The sequence below is a fragment of the Otolemur garnettii genome, unplaced genomic scaffold (genome assembly GCF_000181295.1).
Source record: "Otolemur garnettii isolate 467f Iridium unplaced genomic scaffold, OtoGar3 scaffold00010, whole genome shotgun sequence".
Lineage (NCBI taxonomy): Eukaryota > Metazoa > Chordata > Mammalia > Primates > Galagidae > Otolemur > Otolemur garnettii.
The window spans coordinates 26,440,227-26,450,520 of record NW_003852405.1 but is presented as its reverse complement, the minus strand read 5'-3'; positions in this window follow the sequence as shown (position 1 = coordinate 26,450,520).

Genomic DNA, 10,294 nt, shown 5'->3' with positions numbered 1-10,294 from the left:
TGAATTTAAACTGAAGACATCATTTATAAATGTATTTTAATTTGCAGTCCTCTGAACCAACATGTCCTTTTAAACACCTACTTCCAACCATCCAGGGATCCTCATGTGATCACAGCCTCTTCTCAAAGAATGTCCAGATGGACACACTTCAACACCCATCCTGGGTATGATACCCGTTGGCTTCTAATACAAAGTATTCCCGTGTAGACCACCTCCCTCCATTTATTTAAATTACATGTAGGAGCAGCTCAGTAATGGGCTTCAATAAATCCACTCTCCTGGAACATAATATTGAAAGTCAACCTGGGCTCACTTTCTCCCCCAGAAGAGTCAGCTGACTTCATACAGACAAACAAGCCACTAAACTGGCTGGTTTAGTTTGTTAGAGTAAAGATAGTTATTTGGAAGTCTATCTCTTGGAAGAGTTTCAGGACGACTTAACACATACACACAAAGGAGGTAATTATGATGATAAAATTAAAATTATTAGTTTTATAGTATTTTAAGAATATCCTGGATATTTTGCTAACAAATTTGTATTAACATGTATGATAACACAAACTAAATCACCATGCAATTCAAGGGTGCAAGGTTGGTTTGAAAGCATGTTTCAATCCAAGAGAATATATTTTTCACAAGAACTAATTTACAATATAAATTAAAGGGAGGCTGATATCATTTATTTTGTAATATGACGTCCATGCACAAACATGGCTAACAAGCCAGTGGATGTGTGGGAAGAAAAAAGAAGATAGGATTTTAAGTGAGTTTGCTTTTCAGATCCAGAAAAATTTCCAGATGGCTTAGAGTTAGGAAACGTTATCTCAGAACTACCACAGAAGGTCTATGAATAATTATCCAGAATGGAAGCAATGTTACAAAATAATCCAGAACAGTGTTCCCCACCTTCCGAATGCCCCGGCCATTTAATACAGTTCCTGTGGGTCCCAACCCACAGGATGAGAACCACTGATCTAGAAAGATAGGTGTGCACTTTTTTCAAAATAAAGAGAAAATGGAGATTTCTTGAAAGTAGGGCAATTCTATCATTACAGGTTTCTGTGAAAAAATAATGCAACGTAGTTATGAAGCCAATGGTGTGTGTACACGATGGATATGAAAGGCCATTCGTAAGAATCAAAATGTCCAGAGAAAAATCAAATTTAGTTTAACAACATTCCCATTTTTCAGACGTTTCCTAGTTGGCAGTCCAGTGAACAGGGGCGAATAGTTATTTTTCTTTTAATAAGATATCTGCTGTTATTTCTTATATTAGTGTAGTGATAAGATAGACTTCTCATTGTGTAAGAATTGTCATCAACAACTTGAACGTTTAACTCCACTGTCTTCCTTTCTTTTGCTTATACTCACACGCATGAGGTCAGGATGCTCTTGGCTTCGTAGGTCACTCCTTCCACAATGGCTGGAATGACCCGCTCTGCGTCGGCTTGCACCGACTTCACACCTGCGTGCACGCCCCTGGGTCAGCAGCACACACTCCCATCTCTACAGGGGGCTTTCCCTGTGGACTCTACCTTGTGGGTCACCACATGAGGAATTTCCAGAGATGATGAGGCAAAACATGAACTACCAGGAGCCAGGAGCCAGCCAAGGCTCGCCGGTGGCCCTGAGGTGCGTGTCATACACAGCAGAGACAACCTGATCAGACGTCCTCACGTCGCCGCTTCCTTCTTCTCTGCTTTGTCATCCTCCCACCCCCGCCGAAAATCCTTTCCAGTTTCTTTTTTCTTTTAAGTCTTACTTTGCACTTTAACTGTACTCATCATCTGGATCTGTTCTGTCAGCCTATAAACGTGTCCAAATCCCTCTCACCCCAAAGAAAAAAGAAATGCCAAAGAAAAAAAATATTTGGACAGCACAGTCCTATCATTACCATCCTCTTTCTTTCTGATCAAGAACCTTAAAAGAATAGCCCACATTTGAGTTCTCATACCATCACCTTCTGCCTGCTTCTCAGCCAACAATAATCTTGCTGGGACCCCCAACACTCTCTGAAATGGTTCTGCAAATGATGTGAACCAGGCACAGAATTGCTAAGTAAAAAAGACACTTTAAATTTGACTTCCTTGAGCAATGTGTTTAAGGCTGTCTGGTTAGGTTTCTCTGACACCAGCTTTTGAGTTAGTAGAAGTCACTTTCTTGGTATCTCCTGCAGAGATCTCTAGTGTCCTGCCACCAGGCTGGGCGTCCATTCCTGAGTCTGCTTACTGTTAGCAATTTCCAACACTGCTCTCCTGGGCGCTAACTTCCAGGGAACAACTCAGAAGCCCTCCTCTGTGTAAATCACTGTCCTTTAGGTGAAAACAGAACCTCTCTCTAATCTACCACCCACTACCCTCTCATTTCACCATTGCTAGAATGTACTTTACGCTTCTTTGTGTTTAAAATGTCTTGCCTTGAGTGTTCTTCTTCCTCATACTTATTTATCAAAATCTTGCTGGTTGTTAAAACATTCCTTGATAAAGCCTTGGTGCTGTAGACTATGCATGAGCTTTGTCATTGAACAACATGCTTTAATCCCAAATTTGCTGGGCAGCACCTGTGGCTCAGTGGGTAGGGCACCAGCCCCATATACCAAGGGTGGCAGGTTCAAACCCAGCCCTGATCAAGCTGCAACAACAACAAAAAAATAGCCAGGTGCTGCGGTGGGTGCCTGTAGTCCCAGCTACTCAGGAGGCGGAGGCAAGAGAATTGCCTAAGCCCCAAACCTGGAAGTTGCTGTGAGCTGTGATGCCACAGCACTCTACTGAGAGCCATAAAGTAAGACTCTGTCTTAAAAAAAAAAAAAAAAGGTCCCCAAATTCACTGCCTGGTGATTACTGGTGAGCTTTAAAACTCTCTAGGCCTTATTTTTGTCATATTTGTAAAATGAGACTAACAACACCTCTTTTAAAAGTTCTTTGAAAGGATTAAATATGAGATCATACAATACATTCAAAAGCACTGAAAAATTGTCCCTTTTATTTCCTCTTGTGAAGTTTCGCCATCCTTATATTTGCCATATATTACATCACCATCTGTGTTTTATGAATTCTTACATACATGACTTAAATGCTCTAGTAGTAATTTGGGGGATGAGATGGGGAGAGGAGATCTAGCTTATCATTTAAACTTCATTTATCTTCATTTTTTATAGTATTTCACACAGTATGTATAGTCATACAAACTGAAAGAAAAACGTGTAACTTGTGGTTTAAAGAAATTTTTATTCAAATTTATAAGTGATGTGATTTTGGAGAAAAGGGCGATGAGTTATAGGACAGAATCGGGATGCAAAATGTCTCCGTGAGATGAAACTCAAATTCAAAATTCCTATGCCTATATTAGTCCTGAATTTTTACCACTACTGTTAGCAAGTTAGAGGGGAAATATCTTGCAGTATTTTGTTTTTTACATTAGAAGTGGCCAATTATACATTAAGTTCATAAAATAACTAATACAAATAAGCTTAGTTCAGTAAACTAAACAGACATACCGTGAACATTACAGACTCATATTTTATCTTATTCAGAGTATACTTGGAGCAGGTTGTTCTGTTTTGGAAGCCTCTGAACAGTAATGGAGAACTTGCAAGGAAGAGCAGCCAGAATCCCGAAGACTCTGTAAACGTACATCTTTTATAGCTCAGCCAAAAAAACTGGGATTGCTTAGTTTAAAAGACTAAGGGATAGAAAGAACATAACATCTGACTGCAAACATTTGAACGGTTGTCATTTGAAGGATAGTAGACTTCGTTTCTGAGATCCTCCATGACAGAATTATACCAGTGAGCGGAGAGAGGATTCAGAGAGCCAAGACTGACTCACCATGAAAAATGACTTTACAGCTTTTTGAGATCCAATAAATATAACAGTCTTTCTAGAAAAGGAGTAAGTTTCTATGAACTGGGAGGTTGAGATTAGTTAAATAACTAACAAGGCTATTAAAAGGGAGAATCTCAGTTAGATGATACCCAGCGCTTCTTTGACTACTAAGTTTTAAGAAATCAAAGAAAAGTAAGATTCGAGAACTTGAATTTTATTAACTATCTCTGATTAAAATTTCAAAATAAATATATTAGAAACATATTTACTAAACGTCCCTTATGACAAATGAAATTAACATATTAATGGGAAAGATGAAGAAAAAAGAAAAACTCGGATTTGGGCAAGCAAAGATGTTTAAAGATTATTCCTAACCTTGGAAAAGAAAGCAAAAAGCAGCCAGATTTATGATACATTAAAATAATTGGTTCCATATCTGGTCTAGTGCTTATATGTCCATTAACCTAATTAACTCTGAAATCTAGTAATTAACTGACCCATGAAGTCACAGGCCAAGGAATAAATGAACTTTTCAAGATTAAAAGAAAATGTCATTGATTTATGCTCAGCGATTCCATCCTTAGGAAATACATTCATACCTTGAATTTTGCATGAAGTTATGTGAATTATACAATTAGGCAATATGCATTTAGCTACAGTCAACAGAGTTCTGATGTGCCTGCCAATTAGAGCTACACGTTGACTACCACGTAAGTGAAATATGATGTGGAGGGTAAAAGATTACCTCATCAAGTCCGCATCCATCTTTTTCTCTAACAGATTCGAGCCTACATTCGGTATGCAATTAAATCACAAAACTCTAGACCCAGTATGACCTCTATGGCAAGTATCAGTGTGTATATTCACTTTTTCCTTGACAAGCAGTACAATTATTTTGCAGAACTTCACTGGTGTGCAGTTTTAGGACGCCTAGAGAATTATGCAAGATAAAAACTCGAACCAGCTCCGTGTTTGATAAAGAGAGAAAGGAGGCGGTGACGGAGGGAGGAAGCAAAGGAAAGGAAAGGAAAGAGAGAGAAAAGGCAAGTCTCGAAATACTTGATTGAGGAACAGGTGAGGTTAAAAAAGACGACAAGAGTTGCTGAACTCATTTTGACGTGTTTTAAATAATGACCGGAAAATACAAGGGCGCGTGCAGTGCTGTTAAATCTTTCCCACTCGTTAACAGAGGGGACACAAAGGTCACTCCTGTGCAAAGAGAACTGGCTAATCCCCCCCATGCATGGGGTGCCCAATACCTCTTTTATTTAATTTTGTGGAGGAAAGCTGGTCTGAATTAGGCCTTCAATAATTATTGCAGGAACCTGACACTAACTTTAACAAGTCCCATAATGGCCTATCTGTATATTCAAGCCAATTATTACATAGTGACTCAAGCAGTTGGGCAGCAGACACCGTACTGCTCCCTCAGAACCTCTTTGAATTATTTTCCCTTTCACACAATGCAAAAGAAAACAGCCGTGTAAATTAGAGAAATAAGCAGGATACCACCCAGGGGAAAGCAAGCTGATTCTTAGTGCCACGTCTAAGTGAAACGTGAATGATTTCATCTTTGAAACCTGAAATTGTGCTTGAAGTTGCAGTTATACTCTTCCTGGCATGATAGCTAGGATACAAAGAGATGCAATGTGTGTCTTAGAAAAGCACAAGAATAGGAGACAGAGTCAAAAGAAAGACCCAGATCAGTCTCTTCTCCACGAATGATAGCAAAGTTATAAAACCGTAGACCCCATCTTTCTGGGAAAGTACGCAAGGTAGGAAGAGCAGATATGGGGAGCGATTGTTAGAATTTCAATTCCTGCCACAATATCTTGAAAAAATTCCAAGGACGGGATAAGCTGACACCTAACTCTTTCCCCCTATTATGTTGACAGTCCTTAAATAAAATATATGTGTTGGTATTTAACTTGCTAACCTTGTTGTAAAGCTGAACTGAGGACATCTTGTTTTGAGGCCACCACTATCAAAAATTTCTTCACATCAGTAGCTGGGCGCAGAGATTTCTGCCTTCTCATTTAGAGAAGACATTCTTTTCTTTTATTCTGTTTGCTTATTCATCACTTGAAGGTTAATGTTAAAGTGACACTTAGTTTTGCTCCTTTAGATCAAATTCTTTCCACAGCTGTTACTTAAATGTCCTATACAGATTTTATTAAAATATATGAAAATGGAATCTGCGTTAAACATGACCCGCGTATGACCTTAAGCATAATGGAAATCAAAACCATTTCCCTTCCCTTTTTGTTACCAGTTTTTCATCCCCTGCTTAACTAGTTATTTCAAAATGTGCTTTTCCCTCCCTGCAAAACACATCTTTATGTCAAAAATGATGAAAATACTGTAATGCTAAAAGAATACAGAAGCTCACTAGCAGTATTTATTTATGGCTCACCATGTTTCTCTTACTTTTGTTTGGTAAATCTTACAGATGTAAAATAAACTACTAGATGGGGACGAGAGGTTGCAGTCCTCCATCTATAAATAATGCAGCCCACTAAATGCAAATGTTTCGGGTAGTCCAAGGTTTCAGGGAGTAATTTTTTGCAGCTCTTTTGGGAGAAAGTGGTTTTATACATTTCTTTTTGATTTTTTTATCTCCATGATTTAAGTTTTAAATAAAAATATTTATAAATTGAGCCCCATGTGTCTGATTTGCAAAAGAAATACACATATTAAATACCGTATTTTCAAAGAACAGCATTAAAGTCAGGGTTGGGATGTACTTACAATTTACTCTCAGCTTGTAAGTATTAAAAAATATATATTTAGCCTCCGGGGGTAATGCAATCACTTTCAAGATATTTCTACTCTAAAAAAAAAAAGCATTTCTAGATGTAATCTATGCAATCCAATCAAAACCATACATCTACACAGAGCCTTTAAAAATACCTATGTTCTTTGGACACTGTTTATAGAGAAATTTACTAAATGCCTGACTTCATTATAAAAGTGCATGTGATATCTGACAAGACAGGAACCTTGAATAATTTTCTCTGACCTTTCCCAAACACCAATGAAGCATAGAAAAAGATTTAGTTTGTTAACCTGTCTGTTAATTTCTATGTACGTACTTTTTCTTTTCTTTTTGGAGCCCACCCCCCCCCCTTTTTTTTTGCTACTATTGAAAGAAAACTTACAACAAATTCAGTTACGAGAAGCCCCAAGGTCATTTGAAGCAGGACCATGACAAACTTTAATAGTAAATGAATAAAATTGAAATGCAAATACAATTTTACTGAGAGGCACATAACTCACGAACAAAAGTGAGGCCTCCTGATATTTGTTTCTGTGAGAAAATACACTAAACATTTGCAGAACGTGGAAACTAGTCAATATAGAATTGCAATAGATGACAAGGACAGGGATGGGGAAGGAGGAAGGGAGGGAGGGAAGGAAGGAGGAAGGGAGGGAGGGAAGGAAGGAGGAAGGGAGGGAGGGAAGGAAGGAAAAAAGAAAGGAAAGATGAGGAAGAAAGGAAGGAGAGAAGAAAAAAGGAGGGAAAGTAAATTCAAAAAGTAAAAGGAAGAAAAGAAGAGGAATGGAAGGAAACAGGGAAGAAAAGAAAGCAAAATGAGGAAAATAAAATGTTCTTATTTTTTATTTGGTTGAGTCCTTGCTCATTGAAAATACTGAATATATACGTCATTATAGGTAGTGATAGGTGTAGAATAACATTCTTGTTTGGGATTGTTATCAGTGATTTTTTTTTTTTTTTTCAGTTTTTCTTTTTTTGGCCAGGGCTGGGTTTGAACCTGCCACCTCCAACATATGGGGCCAGAGCCCTACTCCTTTGAGCCACAGGCACCACCCTAGTGATTATTTTTTAAAGGAACAGGAAGGGAAACGATTTTTACAGAAACATCCTATAGACAGACATAAAAATACTTTAAAAATGGAAAAATTATAATTTAACATGCTGAAAGAATTCTGAAATTCATTCCCTCGTGGACGCAACATGCCTTACATTTGGGGAGGATAGTGCAAAAGGAAATTGACTATCAGTAGCAGCTCAGACAGGCCACAGAGAGCAAGGGCAGGGAACAGGGTTGGGCTCCAGCTGTCAGCAACTTCAGGGTCTTCCTCAGAAAGCCTCATGCCCTGAGGTCTTGGTCTGCATTCAGGGGCAAACCACATCTGGGACAAGGGAAGTGGGGTAAAGGCTTTCAGGGGTGTCCAACCTTTGTTTCTGTTCTGCTTCACGTTGGAAGAGTAAGAGTTGTCTTGGGCCACACATGCAATACACAAATACTGATGAAAGCTGATTAGCCAAAAAAAAAGGTCCACTCAAACTTTTCATGATATCAACACACAGATAACAAGCAATAAGTCCTCACAAAATCAGCATGCAGCCCAAGGCCCAAAGGATGGACACTCTTGGTAGTCAGCTCTACCTCAAAAAGGTGGACATTTTGCTTCCCAATATGCACATCCAAGCTTCCCTCCAGGGTGACAGAAACACTGACAACTGGAGTTGACTTTCTTCCTCTGCACCAAACTGCCCTTTCTTTTCCACACAGGTAGGAATCCCATAAATATCTTGCCCCCGCCCAACCCGAACTCCATTTCAGGCTGTGCTTTCAGTGAGGTCAGCTTCAACCAGCTACCATGCTCCGCTTGAACCAGCTACCATGCTCAGCTTAAACCAGCTACCATGCTCCGCTTAAACCAGGTACCATGCTCCCCTTAAACCAGCTACCATGCTCCGCTTGAACCAGCTACCACGCTCCGCTTAAACCAGCTACCAGGCTCCGCTTAAACCAGCTACCATGCTCCCCTTAAACCAGCTACCATGCTCCCCTTAAACCAGCTATCATGCTCCCCTTAAACCAGCTACCATGCTCCCCTTAAACCAGCTATCATGCTCCCCTTAAACCAGCTACCATGCTCCACTTAAACCAGCTACCATGCTCCCCTTAAACCAGCTACCATGCTCTGCTTAAACCAGCTATCATGCTCCCCTTAAACCAGCTATCATGCTCCCCTTAAACCAGCTACCATGCTCCGCTTAAACCAGCTACCATGCTCCGCTTAAACCAGCTACCATGCTCCGCTTAAACCAGCTACCATGCTCAGCTTAAACCAGCTACCATGCTCCACTTAAACCAGCTACCATGCTCCGCTTAAACCAGCTACTACGCTCCGCTTAAACCAGCTACCATGCTCCGCTTAAACCAGCTACCAGGCTCCGCTTAAACCAGCTACCATGCTCCGCTTAAACCAGCTACCATGCTCTGCTTAAACCAGCTATCATGCTAAGCTTTACAGACATGAAAGTCTGAAATATGCACTATGATTTTGAACACTCATTGAGACCATCTCTCTGTCAGAGACTTTCTAGTATTTTATATTTTTCCTTTGTGTTTAGTCATTTACTCCCCACCATCCAATTAGGTAGACATTTTATACCAACTCACTTATAAAGAAGCCGTAGCTAGGAGAATTTCAAAATGTCCAAAGGAACAAAGCTTAAAATCAGATCCTGGCCATGTAGAACCACGTTATTCATTTGTCAATAGGCAGTAATCTGTCAAAAACAGACAAAAAACAACTTTGTATATATGCTGCCAAATACCAGATAAATTGTGGAAAATTCCATAACTCCCATATCCTCATGTCTGATTCTATGTAGGTGGGAAATTTGGATATACAATGTAAAATTTCAATTTCCATGAGGATGTTTTACACTGAAAAAGTTAACAAACATTTATATAAAAGCTAAATGTAGACTAAGCACTATTCTAGGCTTGGGGATACAGAAATAGAAAAAATAATTGTGGCCCTCATGTAGCAAAATTCCTGTAGTAAAAGAGATAATAACTAAACAATTTTAGCTCAACATCCTAGGTGCTAAAATGAAGGCATAAGACTGAGCAGGTTTGTAAATGATACAAGTGATAGCTTTTTCTGGAGATGTTAAGATTTATTTTAGGCAGGACCCAATGCTTGAGTTAAGACTTGAAAGTAGGGGGTCAATTCCTGACACTGGTTTGAAAGAACTTGGTATCAGGACAGGCAAGAAAACTGTCAATACTGTAGGACATTCTCTGACCGCTAGGGGTCATATCTTTTCATTGATAATCCGACTACCTGAACAAAAACTATTCTTACAACCATCTTCTTTTTGGTTCCAGTGGGACTTTGGGTGATACTGGTTCAATTTTAAGTGAATTTTATATCTTTGTTTGCATCTCCACTTAAAAAATAGCAGAAGGATAATTCTGCCTTATTGTGTACTATAATTCAACCAATGCAAAGTCTAAAAAATAGATAACCACCATGACCACAAGCCAGTTTCCCCATTCATAAGCACTCAGACTGTGTTAGAATCCAGCTATTGCTTCCCTCAGCAGCAAATATATATTTACATGTTGATATAAATACCAACTTATTTTACTTAGGCTTCTCAATGTAAGGTATTTTATTATTACTATTTTGCTACCTAATAAAAA